The 24,053-nt window shown below is 37.1% G+C and overlaps 1 non-coding gene across 1 annotated transcript; it reads left to right on the forward strand.

Annotated features, from left to right (window-relative positions):
• The first annotated feature begins 11,560 nt into the window (after window positions 1-11,560).
• On the forward strand, window positions 11,561-11,667 carry LOC138806452 (U6 spliceosomal RNA). The gene has a single exon (XR_011365891.1). It is a non-coding gene; the product is annotated as a U6 spliceosomal RNA (small nuclear RNA).
• Window positions 11,668-24,053: the final 12,386 nt, after the last annotated feature.

A 24,053-nucleotide genomic window follows, 5' to 3' on the forward strand; every position in this document is an offset into this window, starting at 1 on the left:
TTACTGTTGAAAGAAATGGACCTCAGTCCTTACAATCTTCTCTAGCAGTAGGGCATGGACAGAGCCAACTAGAAAGAAAACCAGGAAAGATGATGGGCAGGAATCTAACACAAGGATTTGTTTTGACTGAAGGAGCTGAAAAGTGGCTCATTCCTCCACTCCAGTGACCAGTATATAGGATTCCTTCTTCTCTTTCAGGGAGCATCATTCACTTGTGTCCTCTAGCCTGTAATTCACTCTGGCATTCTGTGGCTCTCCCTTCTTCACCCAATATGTGCCTTGGGAAATCAAAAAGTATGATTAATCAAGTGTGTGCTTATTGTCACTCTGAGAGCAGTTTCTTTAAAAAGAGCCAGTTGTGTACTTGTAAATTTTTGAAACATTTTCTGCAAAGGAATTAAACTAACTTCTGTGGAGAATTGTCTCCAGTTTTGTTCATGTTGAAACAGAAGTAGTCTGAACCCCCAATTTCACGCTATGCATAGATTCTACTTTATGGGAAGACTTTAAGAATAGTTTGGAGGAAATGTTATGGCCTGTTAAAATAGAAAACCAACAGAATTCCCACAAACATGAACATAGTGCTTTGTAATTCACAAAGTACTTTATATTGGCTAGCCTTCCTCACTTTGACTTTGAACCACAGAACAACTATGTGGTAAAGGAAGATCTTGCCATGAGACTTTTGCCTCTCAACTGCTTCCACATTGGTTGGCATTATTTTGCCAAAGGCAGGCTTCCTGGGCCACTAGCATCTGTTCTTGCTATTTTCTCTGTGAGGATTTCTCTATGGAGACTTGCCCCACCTCCTGCTTTGGTTAGTTCTATCTTCTTCAAATGTGAGTTTAAAGATCATCCTTCAAAGAACTTATTCCAGATTCCTCCCGCCCAAAAACCTTGTTTGTGTCCAATATTTTATCATTCAAATACGAAGTATTCTCATCAAGGCTCCTATGGGTTAGAATACTAATGTTTAGAGATGATTGGATCATGAAGGCTTTGATCTAATCAATGGATTGATCCATAATGGATGAATAATTTGAGGATATGAGGGGGGAGGTGATGGAAAGTAGAAGGTGGGTCTTGGGGTGTGGTTGAAACAAGTAGGTGACTGGGGAATGGGGACACATCTTTGAAGGATATATTTTGCCCTGCTCTCTTTGTCTTTTCTCAGTTCTCTTTGGTTTCTGACTGCCATGTGTCAAGTAGCTCCAATCATGTCATTCACTCCAGTATATCCTCTCCACCATGATGTTCTACAGTGCTTTGAGGACAAAACATCAGTGCTAATTTAAAAAATACCTTTCTTCCTTAAAACATTTTCTTCTAAGTCTTTATCACTAGAATAAAAAGTATGACTGAGACACCACCATAGAATTGTGTTTCTAATCAGTTTCTAATTCATTATTTCTTCTGTTAACTATTTTATGCAATATGTCCAACATATGTAAGAGATGACTAGACATTTGAAAATGGGAAAATAGCCATTATAGACATTTTAAGGTATGTTAAGTAGATAGGTTTCATTAGGTAGCCGATGAAGAGAACACCATGTGCTATTCAACAGGAAAAGAAGTTTATTTACCGAACTGCTGCCCCTGCTGTGCATGGTGGAGAGGCATGGTTGAAAAAAGGAGAGATCCACCCCTGGGCCCGCACTTATCTAGGCCAGGGACAGGAAGAGGTGTGGCCAGGTGGGGGAAAGGTGTGGCTACACTGGATTCTAATATGATCTCAGGGCCTGGGACCTTCCTAAGGTCAGATGGGAGGCATGACCAGAGGTGGCCCAGGATGTGACCTAGCTGGTCACCTATAACACAGATACTGGGTGGAAACATAGCCAAGAGGTAAGAAGGTGTCTGCACAGGGCCTGTGTGGCTTGGAGCAGACCTTACAGACATCACTTATCTACATTTTCTTTTTCTTTTTGACTGTATAGAATTTGAACTCAGGTCCTAGTGCTCACTAAGGTAATGTGATAGAGGGGAGCAATGTTTCAGTTCTGCTTTGCACTGGTTACTTTTAGGATAATGTCTTCTTTCTTGCTGAATCATGGGTCTAAACCACAGTGTACCTTTTAGGCTTCCTTTTTACACTGGGATTATAGGCATGCACCAGCATGTCCAGCTTCCTTTCCATGAAGATGGAGTCTTGCAGACATTTTTTTCACCTGAGCTTGCCTGACATCATCATTTCCCCAATCTTGGCCCCTTCTATGAAGCTTGGAATGTCCAGGTTATTCAGCCATGGTGACTAAGGATCTTGTAAACTCTTCTGCCTGGATTAGCCTCCAACTGCAGTCCTCCCATTTTTAACCTGAGAAATTTGAGGGTCTCTCAGAAGCACATACCTAAGTCATGTTACTAACACAAGAGTTTTTGAAATCAGATTTGAATTCAAATATCAACCATACAATTTATCCACATTATAGCAAATGTCTTTGGATCTCTGGTTCTCTTTTCCTTTCTCCGTTAGATAATAGAAACCAAGAGGACATGTATTAAATAAGAGATAAAGTAAATCTTATACTTGTTAGCACTGCATATATTTTAGTCTAGTAGATGTACTTCTGATTCTAGTTTATGAAGGAATCAATTTCTCAATTCAAAAACTTCAGGGTTGGAGCCATGGCTCAGTTGGGAGCATTAGCCAACGAGGACAATGTCAGGTACCAAGTTCTAGTCTCTGTCTTGAACACATACAAAAAAGCGCAAAAGTGTCAACATCTCTTCTCATAAGGAAAATTGAGGCAAAAAGAAAGTAAGGGCTAGAGGTTGTTGTCTCTTCTTTTTCCCTATGGCTCACAATAGAGTGGCAGAATGAATTATAAAATAAATTTCTCAAGGCAACACAAATGGAAGCAAAATCAATCTTTTATTTAGTTTTCTTAGCATGTTCTGAATGCTGGTTTCATGCACAGTGCCTTCACATGCCTTTGAAGAAGTGATAGTGTCTGCTTGAAAGACATCCCCACAATGGAAGATAAGTTTTCTAGGGAGGGAAAATGAAAGGTAAAATCAGAGAAGGAACTCCTAATATTTTCACAAAAAGACTTTCTAAGGATGCAGCTAAGGAAAGAGCCAAGAGAATAGCTAAGACTTTGTCAGCAGAGCAGGAGTATGCTGTTAGAAAAATTAAAAAAGAAAGGAAAAGAAACAGGTCAGAGGAGAATAAGCCCTGGATTTGAAGAGAGATTCAACTCATGTTTCTTGGTACTTAGCCATGTGTTTGACCAACCTGATCACTGAAGTGCTGATTAAATTATACTTATCCTATAATTTGTATCTTCTCTATCATACTGCTGTTACTAAAGGTAGATGACAGGCCAAAGATATTAACAGCAATTATAGTAAAAGGGAATATAATAATATCATTGCTAATAATTATATAATTATTAATATTAATAACGTTAGCATTCAAAGATTTTAGGTCAGGCTAGAAATTAAATGCATTATTACTAGAAAATCCAAATATTTGTGATTTACCATATTACCTAATTCATTTATCTATAAAAATCAGGATTTTTGAAGAATAACTTAACTAGAATAGTTTCCAACCTATGGTAGAAGCACTAATTAGACTAATTTAAATGGCACCAAGGGAAAGTGCTGGTGAACACTGACAGGGTAGTGAAAGGATTATATTTGACAAGAGGGAGGGGATTGGAGTCAAAATATCAGCCTGAAATTCTACTGGCCACCTTCTGTAGCATTGAAGTTAGAAAATGAAAAGTGATGACATCAATCATAGATAGAAGGGATGAAGCGATTCAAAATTTGTATGTGTAATGAGTATGGATGGAGGTTAAACATCTATTTTCCTTCTCTCAAATAAGAGGTAAATGCGAGTAGATAGATTTAATTGGTAATTACATAGTAAGGTTGTGCTCTATGATCAAGTCATCAATACATTGACTGCTTTCTTTCTTGTTTAGAAAGCTCAGACACTGAGGGAAAAAAGCATTTGAAATCTGAAAATTAAGTATGCTATGGAAACTGTTTCATTTAAAATTAAAATTTTAATGTGTGATCATTGTTTGTTTTCTGACTTTTATTTACCCATAAGATAATAAGAGCAGCCTATGGTAGAATGCAAGGTCAGTAGTAAGGTTTGGGGGCTACATGAGTGAAAAGTTATGAATCTGGAGACCATCTTTTAATGAAATAAGCCAGGTCTAGAAGCACACATTTTGCATGTTTTTCTCCAGAGAGGATGCTAGACCAAGAGACAAACATATGTGAACACATACACATACATACACACACACACACACACACACACACACACACACACACACACACACACACACACACACACTCACACATGAACTCCCTGATTAAAGTATAGTATACGCATGGATGAGATACCATGGTGAGCATCTTTGAGTGGTTGATGTGCACTTTTAATGAAAGCAAATATTTTGAAGTTGAAACAGGTCCTGTCTGAGGTATAGATACTAATTAGAGTTGCAGGAAAACAAAGATGGGGGAAAGGAAGGCAAGTATGATAAAAAATACTTTATGCACATGAATGAAAATGGAAAAAAGGAAAGCTGCTGATACTGGTTGAAAAAGGGAGGGAGAAGAAGAGATGATGGAGTGATTCTGCTCGAGATGCAATGTATGCATAAACATACGTGTCAATGAAACTCCACTGTGCAATCGATGGGTGCTAAATAACAATTATCCTTTCTATACTTATTCCCCTTTTGTGAGAATTTCAAATTTTCAAATATAAAATAAATAATAGAAAGCCACTAGAAGGTTTAGAATTGGTGTGTGCCCTTCCTAGGGCTTGAACTCAGGGCCTGGGCACAGCCTCTGAGCTTTTGTGCTCAAAGCTAGTGCTCTACCACTTGAACCACAGCTCCACTTCCAGCTTTTTAGTGATTAATTGGAGGTAAGGATCTCACAGACTTTCCCACCCAGGCTGGCTTTGAGCAATCACCCTCAGATCTCAGCCTCTTGAGTAGCCAGTATTGCAGATATAAGCCACCAGTGCCCAGCTAGAGTTTTATTCAGTACTATACATCCAAATCATGACAATGAAGTACCTAAATGAGTTCAGTTCTTTTTGTACTTGGAATTTAAATTTCCTATGAATCATAAAATTAAAACTTTTATTAATTTTTAATTAATAATCATGTAAACATGATTACACATATAACAGAATATTGCTCTTTTGATAAAGTTATTTTATATGACAAAGTTATTTTATAGTTCCTAATCAGTTAATCCAAAGGTCAATTATCTTGGATGTCCTTGACCGGAGTCCTTAAAAAGCAGATTCCTCCATCCATGTTGAAAAACAAATGAGCACTTTTCAGTAGGATTGTCTCCCACCAATAACTAACAAAGACATAAGGACCTGTATCACTCGATTACAAAAAGAAAATCCTTTCTCAATACAAACAACATGGGTCAAAGACACTGAGCTCCTGCTGACACTCAAACTGCAACTCATCTGTTGATTTCAGTTGGGTGAGATTTTAACTCATGTCTGGGCTTCTTACTAAATATCTGAGCTGATAAGTTTATGCTGCTTTAAGTTTCTTAGCTTCTGGAAATTGGTAAGAAATAGAAAATACACATATGCAGTTCTACTTTCATTAATCACCTTGCGTTGTGCTTAATCTTCTCATCTTACATATTTTATTATTACTTTTGTACCTACTCTAGAATATGTGTTTCCTCTCAAAAAGAAATTTTTGTTGTCATTCTGAAAGATTAATTCTGGTCATGCTGGTTGTTCAAGAGGTAGACTGGAGAGAATTAAATTTGCTTCTTGGGCTGAGATATAGCTCAAATGGTAGAGTGCTTGCTTAGCAACTGCAAAGCCTATTAGGTGCAATACCCTAGTACCTCAAAAAAATTTCTATTTTTCTGTTAAAAGATGGATATACACTGTACAATATTAAGATTTTCTTAGTATAAAAATAATTGTTTTCAGTATTTTTCAGTTTACTACATATTAAATATGAAGGAAAGACCCAAAATTCTTCAAAATGGAAGAAACATCAAGACAAAATTTCACATAAATCAGAAAAAGGCAGCTCTGTTATTTTTCAAATGATACAATGGTTTATGAAAGTCATGCAATATTTCAATGCAGAATTTTATTTTGACTAATAAAAGAAGTTTTTTGGATTTCAATCACTGTAGTTATTGTGACCACATGTAGTCATGATGCCAGAGCATTCTTCCCTTGTGTATTTTACCCCTGAAGTGGTGCTCATACATTGGGCTTCTAGAAGATCTCTTTGCTTGTTGAACTCTTGCTTTTGTTATCCTGAAAAGGTAGTCAGACATTGCTGTGCCAAAGAGAAGAGAGAAAGCTAAAGATTGCCTTTTGTTCTATTATACGAAGAAAATGAGCTGCAGGATGCTCTTTGTTACTGAAAAAGCAAAATATATTGTCCATTAAATTTCTGTCATTTTACTTCTAGGTTGATTTCGTTAGGTAAACTTTTCTCAAGCACAGAACTCAATGACAGTATGTTTTGCATTCAATTGCTTAGAACTTGACAGATAAACGGTGCATTTGATAACACATGAAAATATATTGCCACCTGTTCTCGCCCTACCTCATTTTTGTGGCTGTTAGTAACTTTAAACTGACATGTATTACTTTCCAAATATATGTCTTTAAACAACTGATTGTTAAAAAAAAGAAATAGTCTTTAGCAGGCACCTCAACAAATGAAACAGAAAGAGATTCTCATCCAAATGTCATAAGGAAAATGAGATTTCTTCTACATCAAGAGCTACTAGAATGACCATAATTCAGAAACATTGGCAGCATTGCTAGGGTGTGAATGAAGAGAAACTCTTTTTCAGTGCTGATGTTAATGCAAAATGGTTACATCCTGTTTAGAAGATGGTATGACAATTTCTTACAATAGTAAGCATGCCTTTATTATACAACCCAGCAGTTACATTACTTGGTACACTCCTAAAGGAGTTGAAAGCATGTTTACACAAATCCGAAAGTACAAATGTTTATAGACACTTTATTTATAATTGCTAAATGCAATGCATTCCACAGAATCTCATTAGTGTCAGGGTTCACTATTACAGTGTTACTTTGTGTATGTGTGTGTGTGTGTGTGTGTGTGTGTGTGTGTGTGTGTGTGTGTGTGTGTGTGTGTGCGTGTGTGTGCAAGCACCAGTCTGGAGGCTTGAACTGAAGGCCTGTGCTCAAGGCTAGTTCTACACCACTTGAGCTACAGCTTCACTTCCCTTATTGGTAGTTAATCAGAAATAAGAATTTCATAGGCTTTCCTGCCTTGGCTGGCTTCAAACTGCAATCCTCAGATTTCAGACTACTGAGTAGCTACAATTATAGGCATGAGCCACCAGTGCTTGGCTTACATGTACTATCCTCTTGTTAATGGCCTCATCAGATATTCACTCCAACAGAGCCATAATATTGCTAGATGTTCTGGTGCTAAGTGCAAATATTGGCTCACTATGGATGTTCAATATTCATTGAGTCAACAATAAATAAAATACAATTCCAAAATGCCATTTTGGAACTACTTTAAAAAGTTGAGAGCTTCCAGAACAATTTTCTTGGGTTATGTTTGTCATCTTGGTGGTCATAAGAACCAGGTCTGTCATCCATGTATTCCCAAATACACATTTCTACTTTCATAAAGCAAATATGTGTGCCTGTATATAGCGAGACATATACACAGATACAAAGACAGAGAAATGAATCAGTAAGATGCGAAGATCAATGTGTTGAAAACAAGAGAAGAAATTCAAAGAGAAAAAGGGGGAAAAGTGACTTTTCCCTAGTGAAATCTTAGTCTTAATGGATTTTAACTTCAAATATGAGGATTATCTGGACAATAGTCATTTTAACCTCATACATGAACCATATCACTTATGACAGATTGGATTATATAGGATTTCTAAGCAGAAAATAATAGTAACAATTCTAACATCCATATTACCTTTTCCTCAGTGATGCATGTCTCTTCTCTGATGTGAATGTCATCATAACTATGTGAGATAACAATAATTATTATACCGATTTAAAGCCATTAAAGTGTCAATAATAATGTGCATAGTGCTTGTTATATATCCAGAAACTTTTGCTAAAATACATACCTAAATTATTAAATCTTCACAAAGATCTTATGACATCTTATTATCTTGATGAAGGAACTGAATCTTAAGAAGAAAATTGAACTTCTGATTCCATGCTCTACACATATCTCTTCTACTCTTCTTATTTATTCAGGAATGGGGAAATAATAACAGCAAGAACAATGCTCATGCATCCAGAAATAGAGGCAGACTTTACAGATAATGTTGATTGGCTAGATAGAAGCCTGGTTACTTGTTCACCATCCTGGTGGAATGGGAAATTTTTCCTTTAGGTGGCAAGCCATCTAATTTTGGGACAATTTTATTTGAGAGAAATATACTTTATTTTATTTAAATTATTGTAGCTAGGAACCAATTTATTATAGATCATTACCTTGTGCTTTCACAAATAAATCATGCAAGTGGCTTCTACTCAGTATCAGGCGAATGACTAAAAAGATGAAAGAAAATTTATATAAACATCTCCTTGTCACAATAGTGAAATGATGTCATATCACTTCTACAAAGATGAGCTACACACTCTCTTGAAGGTATTCTGTGTCTGGAGCTCAAAGTTTCTGGCTCATATATCTGAATTTGTCATCATATGAGAATACATCTAGCTTTGGAGAAATTCAAATAGACTAAGATTTTGAGACTAATGTATAAAACAACAGCTTTTGAATTTTCAATAAGAAATCAGTGTGACATAACTAGAGAGTTCATGTAACCAATTTATTTTCTTCATGTAGTCAAGATAAACCGGATGCCAAATTTTAATCAGAAGCTACTGCACAGTTTTATAAGAACTGGACATACTCAACTTCTATAAAATCAGCCCCATTGAGTCCCTGTAGGCAAAAGTGCATGGGAGCCAAACCTTAATCAGAACGTTGCTTCATAAACATGGAATCAGATGCTGGAAGTTTAATGATTCATAAGTCAAGTTGTTTGTCTCCAAATAGAGGAGCGCTTGGCAATAGGAGTAGATATACAATAGTATAGTCTTACTTAAGGTTACTCTCACAATGGGAAGCCATCTGTGTTTCCAGATTTTGGAGTAGCTTTATGACAAATGTCAAAATTCATTATAAACAAAGGCCAAGAGTTCACCTCTGCTTCTGTAATGCATTTGCTGTTAAATTGCTTGTTTTTGTCCTCTTCCCCTATGATTCATCTTCTAATCTATTTATCTATTTTTATATAACTGTTACTTCATTAATTTGGATTAATTTGTCATGGTATTACTTCCAGTCAGAAAGCTGATTTATTGCTTATTTCTCAAGGGGGAAATCTTTTTTTTTTTTTTTTGGTCGGTCATGGGGCTTGAACTCTGGGCTTGGGCGCTGTCCCTCAGCTCTTCAACTCAAAGGTGAGCGCTCTACCACTTGAGCTACAGCGCCACTTCCTCAAGGGGGAAATCTTGTGTCAATCATTTCTTCCTTTAGAGGGACTATAAGACCTAGAGTTCCCAGGTACTAACAATAGAAAAAAAAATTCCAGAAGTTAGTTTTTAAAAGAGAAGCCTTACCATCAAGCATATTGTTTATTGAACTTTAATTGTACATTCATCATCATACTGTGCAGTTTAGCTTCATTTCTTCTTAGCTTTTTAAAGGCATTCTTGACATGGGTGTACTTCTTTAATTATTCTAAAATTCAGTTTTTTAGTGCCTTAAGGAAGTAGCTGGTTATAACTCATCACTTTAGCTCCTTCTGCATAAAGGACAGTGTCTCCTAAAGACAGGTTCAGTAAATGTTCAGTAATAGATGCAATAAAAAATTAATGAGTATACTAGGGACAAGTGTGCTATATTCCTTCTTTCCATATACCATTACTAGGAAATTCTGAGAGCAATGTTTCTTAACACACTTCATTTAAATTGGACACTTTAACATCCCTTAGAGACAACACAATAAATCACACTTTTATACATGATAGCATGTGCTAACATGGTCATCATAATAATGACTCATAATAAGCACTTAGTATATGAGCTATTTTCATTACTTTCCCCAAGTGTTTTGAGGCGCTAACATTATTGTTATTCTTTAGAGCTATAGAAATCAAGCAAATGACAGCATTCTGTCACTCACAATCTCTTACCCTGCTTATGATCACTAAAGATTGGGATACAGCCAGTGACATGCGAGGGTCGATGTTTCTAACTAATGACTGCACAAACTTGCCTCCATTCATTGATTTTCATAAATGGCTTAGTCTAGTCTCTTTATCATAGATGAATAGCAAGATACCAAGATAATGGATTTTTCATAGGCATGGATTGCTTAAGATGTGTTTGAAAGTGGTTAAAAGTATCAGAGACATCTCTTTATAACTTATAATACTCTTCAACCTTTGCCTTGCTGGCTGTTCCTTACTCTCCTTTTTGTTTTCTTATTACAATAGTCCCATGGCTTAAACTCCTGTTACATGTTCTACTGAGCACATGATCTGGCTTTGGCTAACTCTCCTGTCTCATCTCTGTTTAGTTCGTTCTCTGTTTCACCTTTGAATGTACTTCCTTGCTCTGTATGCAACACACACACACACACACACACACACACACACACACACACACACACACACACACACACACACACACACACACACACACACACACATCTCCTACCTCAAGACTTTTTCCCAGGCGACTCTTACTCATCTCACTTTGCTACATAGAGTCAGCATTTTCCTTTCCAGAGCCCACCATTCAGCATAATGGAAATGATTATTTACAAAGAGTTGCAAATAATCTTTCATATCATTTACAACTATTTGCAACTCTTTGTAAATAATCATTTACATTAACTGCAATTACATAAACTCTAAATAATCACCTATATTATTGACTGCCAGCTTCCTAGCAGTACTGAAATTGCTTTGCATGTGTATGTCACAGTTTCTTCTTAGAAATAGTGTGTATATCCAATTTCACATAGATGGCTGTAATATTCTAAATATTTTATGAATTGCTAGAACATAATTTGCTTCAATCACAATTCTACACAAATCCCTATACACAAACAATCACCATCTTGCGACCTGTCCATTATGACCAATTTTGTACCTCTTTGTTTTCAGAGAATGTGAATGATATTTTTCCTCAAGAAGAGGACACATTTTTATGGCATTGATGCACTGGGATAATTGGTAGTGATGAATGTAGGGGTAGGGTTTCCCTCCTCATTGCAGCAGAACAAATTAAATATACCTGGGCTCAAGTTTCCTGAAAGGTCTCTCAGTCATCAACCTACTCCTTGCTTGTCTACCCATTTACATGATCACCACCAACTCTTTCTCTCTTGTGTCCTTTCTTGTTCTTTGGTGCCTCGACATCATAGCTAACTATTGGAAATACCACTGCACATGACAAAACTCCCAAGGTTAGAGTTCTACCCAAGCAATGAAAACCAGACATCCTAGGATAAGTCGCCATCAACAGTTCATTTTGTTTTTGATACATATGCTTATCTCGGCAACACATATACCAAATGTGGGATAATACAGAGGAGATTAGTGTGGCCCCTGCACAAGGATGACAGGCAAATTAATGATATGCTCTATAGGTTTAGAATGCAGTCAAGAATCAAGGTAGGAGAAGGATGAGTAAGAATGTTGAAAGAGGTGACATTTATTAAGCTATATAGTGTTCAGGGATGGAAGGGGGAAGCAGGAAAAACAAAGGAAGGGGAGACATTGTCCAAAAAGAAGAAATGCACTCATTTCCTGACTTATGATATGGTAACCCCTCTGTATAACACCTTAATAATAACAAAATTATTTTGGAAAACAAGAAAAAATAAATTTGAATAACACTGAAAAAATATATATTGTATTTATAAACTGCTTTGTTAAATAGCAACTCCTTTGTACAACTACTTAAAGATAATAATAATGTTTACCAACATACAACCAGGCTTAAAAACAAAAGGAATTGAACAGAATTCTCAGAAGAAGAAGTACAAAAGGCAAATAAGATACACGAGTCAATTACATGGCAAATAAAGCATGAAGAATTTTCCAAAATCCTTAGCCATAAATGAAATAAAAATTTAAAAACTACATTAAAATTCCATATTACACCACTCATAATGGTAATCATAAGAAAACAAACAGCAACCACTGCTGGAAAGGATGAATGAAAAAAGAATCTTCATATCATTGTTGGTGGAAATGCACAATAGTACAACCACAATGGGAATCAATACGGATATTCCTCAAGAAACTGAAAATAGACCTACCAAGGAATTTACCACCCTACCCTTGAGTAAATATTCAAGGGAAAGTAAACCAATACATAAGGATGATACCTGTGTTTAATTGAAAATCTGTTCACAATAGTCAAACTGTGGAATCAACCAAGGTGCATAACAACCAATAAATGTATGAAAATTTCCATACACGCATACACATAACACACAAGCACACACATACACATACACATATATTATGAAACATTATGCAACTATAAAGGAAAATTAATTTATATCACAGAAAAAGGAGAGAACTGTAGATCATCATGTTAAGTGAGATAAACCAAGTTCAAAGAGCCAAATATTATATGTTCTCACTCACTTGTGGAATAGAGGCTAAAGTGATGATGAAGTGACTGTAATAGTAATTGTAATGGAACATGAATATGAAAGAGAGGCTGTTTATAAGTGAATCCATGGGACAGGCAGGAGCAAAGGAGGGGAACACACAGGAATGAAGGGGATCAAAGGAATAAAGCAGAGAAAAATGCTGCTGGAAACAGGGAAAAAGGAAACAAAAAATGGGAATATGCTGGAGAGGATGTTTGTTCAATATGCACTATGTACGTGTATTTAATCTCACAATAAACCCCCATGTGACATGTGTATGCTAATTCAAAAATAAAATATTGAAACACATGCACACACACACACACACATATATATGAATTTAATAATGCAGCCTCTTTGCTAAAGGAGCATCACTTGGCTGTGGCTTCTTGGCTTCAATAAAAAACACTCTCCTAAGTATTTGATTGTTTAGTTTCTACATCTTGTGCTAGACTTCAAGTTTCATGAGCATAAGAATAGAGAATTTATCTGATTCATTATTGTTTCTCTGAATAAACAATAAGAGCAGAGGGCCCGTAGCATATAAGTCACTCAAAAATTTTTGACTGAGTCAGCTTCAGAGAATTTGTAACAAAGAGAATATTTATCTATTTAAAAGTTGACATGGAAAGCATACAAAAGATATCATGCATTTTATAGTAGAACTTGATACTTTTACTAGCTAAAATCCTTCCATAGTTACTTAGGGATATAAATCTATTTACTAGTAGCTTTGATTCTTAGGAAACTGTACCATTAAATTTAATTGTAGCAAGAGCATCTGACAGGAAATATACTGCTACTAATCTAGGCTTTCAAGCACTGACCCTTAGAAGATCTGGAATAAGACAAAGAATTCCAGGCAGCAGGGGATATTATCAGATCTATTTTCTCAGCAGGAAATAGGCAAACAAATTTGGGAACTTCAGCAGGAAGCCTCTAGCAAAGATTCTCTGCCACATGAGAAGTAGGAAAATAGACTGAGCTAAGCCTTGGCTTAAGTGGGTATCTTTAAAAGGGGGAACCCTTCTTGTTTCCATTTCTTGGCTTTCATTTTGATAAATATTAATTTATATGATCATATGCCCGAAGATACTGAGCCTTTGTGAGCCTCTCCTAAGAATATCCTCCTTTGATCTCACTGTGAATGTCTAGAGACCTGTATTTGTCTGTTTTTGTTTTCTGTACCTTTTGTCTTGTTTGTATGTTTATTTGTTTGGGGGAGGGTAAAGTGTTGGCACAGAAAGGATGGGACAAAGAGTGAACAAATGCAGCAATGGCACTCACTAGATACTATGTGGAAAATGAACTGCACAACTTGTGGGTAGGGACAGGAGGGAAAAACTGGGGGAAAGAGGGAAGCAGTGATACTGTTCAAAATAACGTACTCATAACTTGACTTATGTAACCCCTCTGTACACATCACCTTTACAATAACAACATAGACATATTTTTAAGATTAAAAAAGTGAAAATAAAAGGAAAGAGAAGAATGGCCTCTTTTCCTTCCCAGCTGAGCTCCAGATACATCTAGTATAATAACACACTTTAGTCTGATGGATATCGACTGGTCCTGAGACCTTCCACTAGTAACTATAGGCAAGGCATTGCAAACCCATGTCCCTTAGGCAATGGTTCTTGGGCACCTATGGTGCCTATATAGCTTCTGCTTTGTAGCCAATGATAAAAATATATATTAGCAGTCATCTACCTTCTGTTTGCCTTCCTACACATTGTCTATTGGAACCATCACAGTAATCCTACACATAATTACCGCTACCAATATTTTGCAGCTGAACAGAAAACACAAACACCTTGACTACAGGAGGGTAGACTCAGCAAAAGATTCCAATGTCCTTTGAACAACTAAAAAACAGTTTAGCAAAATAAATACCAGGAAACTCCAATATGTTTTGTTGGCAAAGGGGGAGGTTGAGGTCAAGGGAATGGTAGAATAGATGAATGACGAGAGAAGGGATGGGTAAATAGTCAATATATTTAATGTATATATGTAAAAATGGAACCAGATAACCTGAGGGTTTGGATGGGGTAGGAAGGGATGCCTTTGATCAAGATTCACTGCCCTCATAAATGGGCATGTTCAATCAAAACCCTTTTGTACTACTATTTAAAGATAGTAAACTTTCTAATATAAGAAAAACATATAGGACCATGAAGTAAATGAGAATTTCGTTCATAGATCCATGAGCAGCTAACTCCTACAAAAATAAAGTTCAAGATCAAACATGAGTTTATTAATTTCACTTATTGTGTCTAACTCCTGGATCAATGTTCAATTCTATTTAGACTCAAATCATGAAGTACATTTGCAAAATTTCCATACTTCCATTGGTCTTAGCATTGGAGTAGATATATAATTGGTCATCAAAGGACTACCAAAAGGATTTTCATGCATTTTCTATACTATTTGATGTATTCAGAGACTTGATGAGTTAAAAACATTATAGTTATCTTATCAAGCCAAAAATATGTTTTCGAACCTTCTCTCTAAGAAAGGATTTTAAGACAGAAGAGGCAAGGAGATAGCCAATTCAAGCCTTCTTCCAGATGTGGGAGTTTTGACACAGCCAATGCTGTTTGCCAGTTGGAATGTAGTTGGGTTTGGGAAAGAAAAATTTCCACCATGAAACTTGAATAAGTCATCACTTTAGCCTTCAAGGCAAAATCCCTGATAGAGATCAGATCCCAAAGCTCCTGAGAAAACAGAATGCTCCTCTTTAAACAAGGATGTAGTGCACTGAGGCCCAATTTCTCAAAGAAAGTAATTCTGAGAGTCCGATCAATAGGACCTGGAAAAGGCCTTCTGCTGTACAGATCTTCAGCCATTCCTAGACAGATAATAGTTTGTTATTTTCATAATGCAATATGCGCAAAGGAAGTCTGTAGCTTGCTGCAAAAATATCACTGATGTTCCAAACAAGGACAACTCCAGTTTAACTTAGAATTTACCTGTAAGAACTGGGATTCAGCTCTACTCTACTTCTGAGACATAGACTACATACATATTCCTATTTTATAGCTATACATGTTTCCTTCTTTGTACTTGGTTTTCCACTTGTTGGATTTATTTTGGTGTGCGTGTTCATTTTTATCTGTTTGTGTTGTTTTTGTCACTGGGATAAAATGCTTGAGAACAGCAACTTAGAGAAAGGATTAATTTGGGCCACAGTTTTAGAAGTTTCAGCCTATGCTGGCTGGCCACATTGTTTCTGAAGATGGGCTATGGCAGTACATACATGGTAGAGGGTGTGGAAGGACAAAATGTCAAACTTCCTGGTAGCTGACACAAAGAAAAAGGGGGGTCAACGTCTCGATTCACTCTTCAAAGGCCTGCCCTTTGTGAGCCACTTCCTCCAACTGGGGCCACCTCCTGTCATCCGCCTTCTGAATTGTGAATCTGAAATGGATAAATCCATGGACAAAGTCAGGGACCTCATGATCCAGTCATCTCTTGATGATTGTGTCCATCAGCTGGGGACCAAGTCTCTAACACACTAGCATTTGTGGTAGCTGTTGTTGCTGTTCATCCTGGGTCCTGAACTCTGGTCCTAGACCCTGTCCTGAACTTCTTTTACTCAAGGATACCACTCAGCTCCTCCTGCCTGGGCTGGCTTCAATCCATGGTCTTCAGGTCTCAGCCTCCTGAATTGTTAGGATGACAGACGTGAGCCATCATACTAGCTTTTTCCAGGAATAGTTCATATCCAAGCCATACAGTGTCCCCTACCTCTAAAACTGGGATTCACATTTTCTGTTCAAAGCAGTTTCTGAGAACTCAAGTTCGAGCCCTGGTCTCTTGCCTAATGCCTATAGCATTTTTCCCAGTCACAGATTTCTCCTACTATTTACCAGAAATCCAGCTTCCTGACTATCATTTTTCTCTGAGTCCTGACTTCTTTGTAACTGCCTCTGTCCACTTCCCTCAGCCCTTGTCTCATAATAAATCACTCTGAGGAGTTGTGTCATTATTGTTGGCATTGGAGATCGTGGTGAATGGACAGGACTTTCTCCTGGTACCTGTGGCTGCTTCTTTCCTTCACCCTCTCTCCCTGAAGCATCCTGTTTGCCTCATCCCATTGCGTCACTAAACCTTGAGCCGACTCACGGCACACAGGACCCCACAAGTCCCAACTGATGAATATGCAGACAGATATTCCATTCTGGTCAGTGTGTGGGGTTGCATAATTCCACATGCCATAGAAAACTGCTGGTACATTCTCTTGCAGGAACAATTCTTCTTCTTGGAAATAATCACAACCAGAAGCATTAAATTTTGCAACACCCTGGGAACCCACTTGAATTATCCTGTGAGACTGAGGAAAATATCAAGTATCACTCCTGGAACCAACTTTTATTAAACCAATACAACTCTGGATTTTTTTTTCACAGAAATTTCTTCCTGTATGTTTTGAAAATAAATGCATGCCCTTTATATTTCTTTATACATTTCAGTAGATGGTGTCTGAATTTCCCTATCTAAATAAAGAAATTAACCTATTCAATGTGTGAAGATTTCAGCGTGATAGAAGTGTGGACTTGTGTAAGAGGTTTTTTTAAACTATGGTAGGTTCTGATGTTGAAATGAGAACAAAGGCAAATTTATACCACCAATTATTTATTATGATTAAGTGATTACATAAATTTCACAGTATTATGGGATAGTGATACTTAGTAAAGTCACAAACACATTCTAACCTTCATGGGGCAAATTGTCACAGTTTATGTGTACCATGCACCTTGATCTGTTATCACTTCAACATCTGCACCTGTCAAGTCTTGTCTCCAGAGCAAGACATGTATCTCTACATTGTGCTTTATAGTATTCACTTTTGTCCCTAAAATCCCATTTAAATGAGAATATTCACTATTAAAATGACAAGAAAAATGGATAAGTAACCATATGTGTATACAGGCACATGTATAGTCACACTGCATTTTTCAAAGTGAATCTGCCCATAATTTTTCCTGCAAAATCTCAAAATATACCTGAAAATTGAATAGGATCTTTATTTTTTATATAAAGAAGTAGACAACTCAGGAGTCTTGACTAAATCTCCAGAAAAACATAAAGCAAATTTAGGAATTGTGTCTTTTGTTATTTCACTAGATTCTACTTACCAAATGTTTACCTGAGACATCCCCACCCCTTCTGTGTTGTTTATAAATCATGCAGGACATGTGTGCTACAGAAGGAAAATATAAACCAAAATTTCATCAAAGTACCTCATTTGGCAAGTATCATATTCCATCTTTTACTCCTCTGTGACAAAAATCATTGCCTTTGCAGATATGGGAAGAAAATTTCCATTTTTCCCCTTTAGCTGGTGAGAGGAAAGTAGCAGAATCATTAAATATGTGTCCTTGAATGTGCAGCACAAATATTTCATCTGATCATTTAGGTAGCACTGTGAGCATCTCTAAGTACTGGGTACTATAAAAAGAACTGCAAACACACAGTCAAGGAAAGATAGTGTTTTTCTTGACATTGCTCTTGGGTTAGTGGTAAAATTCCTACAAAAGAACTATCTCCCTCTACCACTGAAAGCATGAGAAGGTTTGTATTATCAGTGCCAGGCATGGTAGCACATATGTTTGATCAAATTTATTTAGGAGGCAGAGATAAGCACATATGAGGCTAATTCATGCAAAATAAAATTAGTGATCCCCCTCCCCTCCCATCTCAACCAACAGGCTAGGTGCAGTGGCCTGTATGAAGTGTTTATATATGGTCTTAGTTATGCAAAATATATAATGGGAGGATCATGCTCTGAGGACCATCCTGGATGGTTATATGAGAATTCAATTGCAAGAAACAAAGAAGCCACATTTTGATAGTATTAACCCAGGATTGAACTTGCACAAAGCTTTTGAAGACAGAAACCACATGTTGGGCTTAGGGAACAGTCAGAGGTGAGCAATCTCTAAAGCACAACTTTCCTGGGGCTAAATAGCATGACATGCATATTCTCTAAAGCAGACTGTCCTTGCTCTCCTGGAGCTAATCATCTGCAATCCCAAAAATGGCTTGTCTCACCTCTAGGATTTTGGAGTTGGGTGAAAAGTGTGTATTACCCAACTAAATACCAAGATGGTAATGCCAAGAAAAAGTCACAAGAAAGGCTATGAGCTAGGTGCCAATGGTTCACACCTGTAGTCCAAGCTACTCTGGAGTGGAGATCTGATGATTACAGTTCCAAGTGAGCCTGTGCAGGAAAGTCCATGAGACTCTTATCTCTAATAAACTACTTGAAAAATAGCTGGAGGTGATGCTGTGGCTCAAGTGGTAGAGCACTAGCCTTGAGCACAAGAGGCTTAGGGACAGCGCCCAGGCCCTGAGTTCAAATCCCAGGACTGGCAGAGCAAAAAGAAAGAAAACAAGGTCTATGAGAAAAACACATTGTTAAATGAGAAATTTAGACAGAAGATAGTAGTAAGGACTAAAAATAGGATAAGAATATCCTCGATCTGGCGTGCTGCAAAGAACAAAGATCATACACAAGTCTAAAGTTACCTGAAGACCATGATAAGAACAATGACAGGTGTCCCTCTGAGATTTTCCTACTTACTCCACTGTTGAAAACATAAATATAGGAAACCTGTGAAAGGAGATTAGTGGAATCATTAAGGAAATCTGGAGGTCTGCTGGCAATCAATCATTCTGCATGTGGTGTCTGAGAAAGTGGATCCTGAAGGGAGCTTTTGACTTCGGCAGTTCATTTGAGAGGTAACCTCGGAAATCCAGGTGAGAGAGTGGAGAAGGAAAAGAAAGAGATAAGGGAACTCCACTGAGGAATGCCAAAACTGAGCGTAGACCACTGTCACACTTAGTGCCCAAACTGGCTTGGGACGGATGCTCCTCCAGGAGATGCAGGCATCCTGTGGTGCAGAAGTGACTGACTGAACATTGTTCCACTTTTCATCCATGGGGAGCAAATCCTGAGCATCCCTCTCTAGCCATGAGCAAGCAACCTCTTGGGGAGGCCAGTTTGACCGGATAGGCGATGGTTTTTCATTATACAAAATGTAAGACAGCCCATGCTGACTGGAAGGCAGCAGAGGGGACCCCCTGGAAGGGACTGTGAATTTTAAGTCCCTAGAATTTTCCTCCTTGTCATCTCATTAATCACATCACCTTTGATGGAGTCCTGCTGCCTTCTGGGAATGATTGGCCTTTCAAAGCTGGGGCATCCTAATTGAGGTCAACAGCCTTCCTTTGAATGCCTATGGGCTTAGGAGAGCAAACAGTATGGTTGTTATTTGTTCTCTGAGGAACACACCCTATCAAGAAACAAGGTCTCTCTTCCAAGGCTTCAATCTCTTTTGTTGCTCCAGATTGCAAATGACATCCTGGTGTGGGATCCATTAAAATCCTTTATGTCCTTATATCAGGCACAGGCCTGCTCAGTGTACACTCTGGCAGGACTCATTATGGGGAATAATGGACAACATGTTTCCTTAGGGTTTGTTATCTTCCCTCACTCACCCCCAACCAATGTGTCTCCTGGGCATTTTTTAGGTCCTCTGTCTTGGTGCAATAATGTGGATGGAAGGTGAGATTTTGGAGTGCCATTTGTTCTGGAATCAGAACTGCACATCTGACATTAGCTGAGTGTTCTGTAACTATCATTGAACATAATTAAATATAATCACTAGCCTCCTACCATGGATACCATTAGATAAAGGGAAGAATCTGAGCAAATCTATATGGAAAAAGCTGAACAACTGGTTTAATTCAGTCTCCATTCATTGATACATTTCTGCTTAAAAAAAAAGTTTGAATGATAATTTCCTAAAACTTCTCTATAATCCTCCGTCACTCCTCCTGCTCCTCTTCCTCCTCCTCCTCCTTCTTTTTCTTCTCCTTGTCAGTCGTGGGGCTTGAACTCTGGGCCTGAACACTGTCCCTTAGTGCTTCAGCTCAAGGCAAGCGCTCTACCACTTGACCCACAGTGCCACTTCTGGTTTTCTTGTGGTTAATTGGAGATAAGAGTCTCATAGACTTTCCTGCCTGGGCTGGCTTTGAGCCTTGATCTTCAGATCTCAGCCTCCTGAGTAGCTAGTAGTATAGGCATGTGCTACCAGCACCCAGCTTTTATTCCTATTCTTCCTCCTCCTTCTTCTCCTTCTCCTTCTTTTTCTCTTCCTCTGTCTCTCTCTGTTAGAGTTCTTACATGATTCATAAAACCTTAGATTGTAAAAGTCTTAGAATGCTTGCCTTTCTTTTTCTCTTTCATTCACTCTTTTTCATAGCTTCCTTCCTTCTTTCTGTCTTTTTCTTTCCTTAAAGAAAATTTTATTTAGTGTGTCCTAATCTTCATGCACTAAAACAAAGAAGAGAAGGGTCTGTCTTTAAGAATTAAAATTTACCATTTAATATAACCTCAGAAGCACAGGACAATGTTTAATGGGGAAAGCATCAGTTTCAGTAAAAGAAGTACCTAGGTCTAACACTTCACAATCACTTCCTACTTATTTTACTTTCTTATTCTAGTTTTATTCATCCATAACATGACAATTATAACTTTTTGTACCTGACAAGGTTATGGTGATATTACAAACTAATAAGCTTTAACATATAATTCAACACATTTTAACTTTGCTCTACATGTCTAAAGATAGTCATTTTAAAGAAGCCAATCATTTCCTGTGATCTGAATAAATGAATGGTAACTAAAACAGGATCATCTATGGCCAGAATGATGTAGATCCAAAGAAGTGTAACATTTCAAAGCTGGGGAAACTCTTTATTCCACAAAGACTAAGAAATAAAAAAACTTTAAGTGATACATAGTCACACAACTAATTGAGGGTGTGGAAGTGGCTGAAACTCAAGACTGAAGACTTCCTTTCCAGTATTTCTTCTACTTCACTTTGAGAATTCAAGAGTATAGGTATCCAATGCAATTAGACGTGATACCCTGCTATCACGTCCAAGACAGATTCTGTTACTACATGTATTTTCTTATTTTAAAATGCTTATTCTATAGCCACTGTAGTCTGTGACCAAGAACAACGATTGTTCCCATGAGAATAATTATCTTACTTGTGTTTTTTTTCCTTAAAATAATCTTTTATACCTCTAAGCAACTGAATTGTTCATAAGAAAAAGCAAACATAATAATAATATAGCACTTTTACATGCATTTGCATTTGGTAGCATGTATGCCAACTTGCAAATGCACAAACATACATTTGGTCACTCAAAACCTGTATTTTGTAAGCTTATTCATATAATTTACTAATTTCTCTCACAATTTAAAAATTCTTTGATCTCATTATTTCGGCAATGTGGTGAATTTATTTATTTTTAATTTTTTTTATATGTGGTGAATTTCTGACTGATTTGGTAAGCTGATTTTGTGTCTCAGTTTTGGAAATTTCAGTCAGTGATCCATTTCAGACAGTGAGGCCTGTGGTAAGGCTATACATTATGGTAGAAGGGTATGACAAGGAAAGCTGCTCACTTCATGCCTCAAAGAAGTTAAGAAGGACTGACAGAGATAAACAGACAGACAGACTGACTGACTGACTGACTGACTGATACCAATTTTCTCCAGTTAAGACTCATCTCTTAGTTTCTGCTCTACTTCCCAATGATACCAACAAGTTAGGACTATGCATTGAGCACAGGAACTTGCTAAGAAACCCTAAATCAAGCTGTAGTCTTCTGAAGATTTGGTTCTCAGCATGTTGTGTTTTCCTCCCCTCCTGCAAATATATTTTTGTCTTTGTCAATTTCTGATGTGGTGTGCTTTTGAAATGACAATAGCATTGTAGGTGAATTTTATTAATCTCAAAAACTCAGAACTTCACAGAGAGAAAAAAGCGATCAGAAAGCAGAGAGAGATCACTTAGAGAATGAACTCAGCCAAAAAATGGGAAAACTTCCTGCAAATGTAATACACAAAGAGACACTCTGAGTAGTTGTTGATTGAGAAATAAATCCACAGAATGAGCTTTGCTTTTGGAAACCACTTTTTCCCAGGATTCCCATGGATTCCTGATATATCTTGACAACATTGTAATTGATTGCATTGTGATTAAAATCAATCAAAGCATCAAGGGGATTTGGGGAACTTTGCCTTCTTGGCAGGAGATCTGTGGCAAAAGAGAAAAGGCATTTTGGTTAAAAGATAAACCATAATCCTAGAAATATTACTCAACAATGCAGGAGTTTTGGCATTGAAAACAAAGGTGCTCAAATCCATTGTTGAAGGATATTTCTATAGGTTAGATCTGAGTTGCCAAGCCATTATGAAAACCTAAATAACGAGTAAGTCATATAGACCATTAAAAAAATTCAAGCTGGAAAATCAAAATTAAAAATCACCTACTGAAAACTTGTCTTATTTTGAAAGATCTGACCTGTCTCCACAAAAAATATACATCCGGTTTAACAATAAATATTTGTGTTAGTTATCTTTTGCTACATAAAAAACCACCAGAAACATAGAAGATCAAGAGAATACACATTTATTATCCCATTTCATGGATGAGCAGGCCCGGCATACAAGATTAGCATCTTCTGCAAGTCTGTGATCAGAGTATGGACAGAGCTGTGTTCTCATCTAGAGAACCCACTAGGGAAGAATTCATCTCCAAGCTGTTGGCTACATTTATTTCTTCATTGTAAGGCTGATGACACTCAATTTCTCATTGATTCTCAGCTAAAGTCTGTCCTTAATTTGGAGAGGTTCTTCAAAGTTTCCTGACATATCAGTGTTTCCTGTATTGTCTTTTAACTTGTCAAGCTAAGAAGGAGATTTTTGTAGCACCCATAGTCTAGTAAGGAGAAGAGTCTCATACAATGTAACATAATCATGGAAGTGATATTCCACCCCCTTTGCTATATTGTATTCATTAGAAGCAAATCACAGATCTAAGCCACTGTCAAGAAGAGAAGATTGAACAAAACCTTGCAAATTTATTCCATGTCAGTAAATCAATTTTTGTTTCAGTATTTTATTACCTTTAAATAGATGCAAAAGGAGTTCCCATTTAACAAAGCAGTTTATGAATACAATGCATCTTAATCTATGTCACTCTATTAACAATCTTACCCATCCCTCCCCTACTCACCCCTTCCCTCACTCTTCCTTAATTTTGTAGGTTATACATTGAATTCTTAACTACATTCTTCCCCTCTATGTTCTTCTTTTGTCTACTCCTTTCCCCTGGACCTTACCCCCAGCCTTTCAAGTACCTAATTCCTGGTATTTATTTTGTTGAACTTTGACTTTGCATTTGTAAGGAATTATATTATTTGAGTTTTTCAGTTAATACATTTGTGTATACTTTTGCACACATCACCCAATATATTTATTTATAAGTATATAAGCTACTTCTAGCTTTC

This window comes from Dipodomys merriami, unplaced genomic scaffold, assembly GCF_024711535.1.
Source record: "Dipodomys merriami isolate MVZ:Mamm:240054 unplaced genomic scaffold, mDipMer1.0.p SCAF_4, whole genome shotgun sequence".
In the NCBI taxonomy this organism is placed as follows: domain Eukaryota; kingdom Metazoa; phylum Chordata; class Mammalia; order Rodentia; family Heteromyidae; genus Dipodomys; species Dipodomys merriami.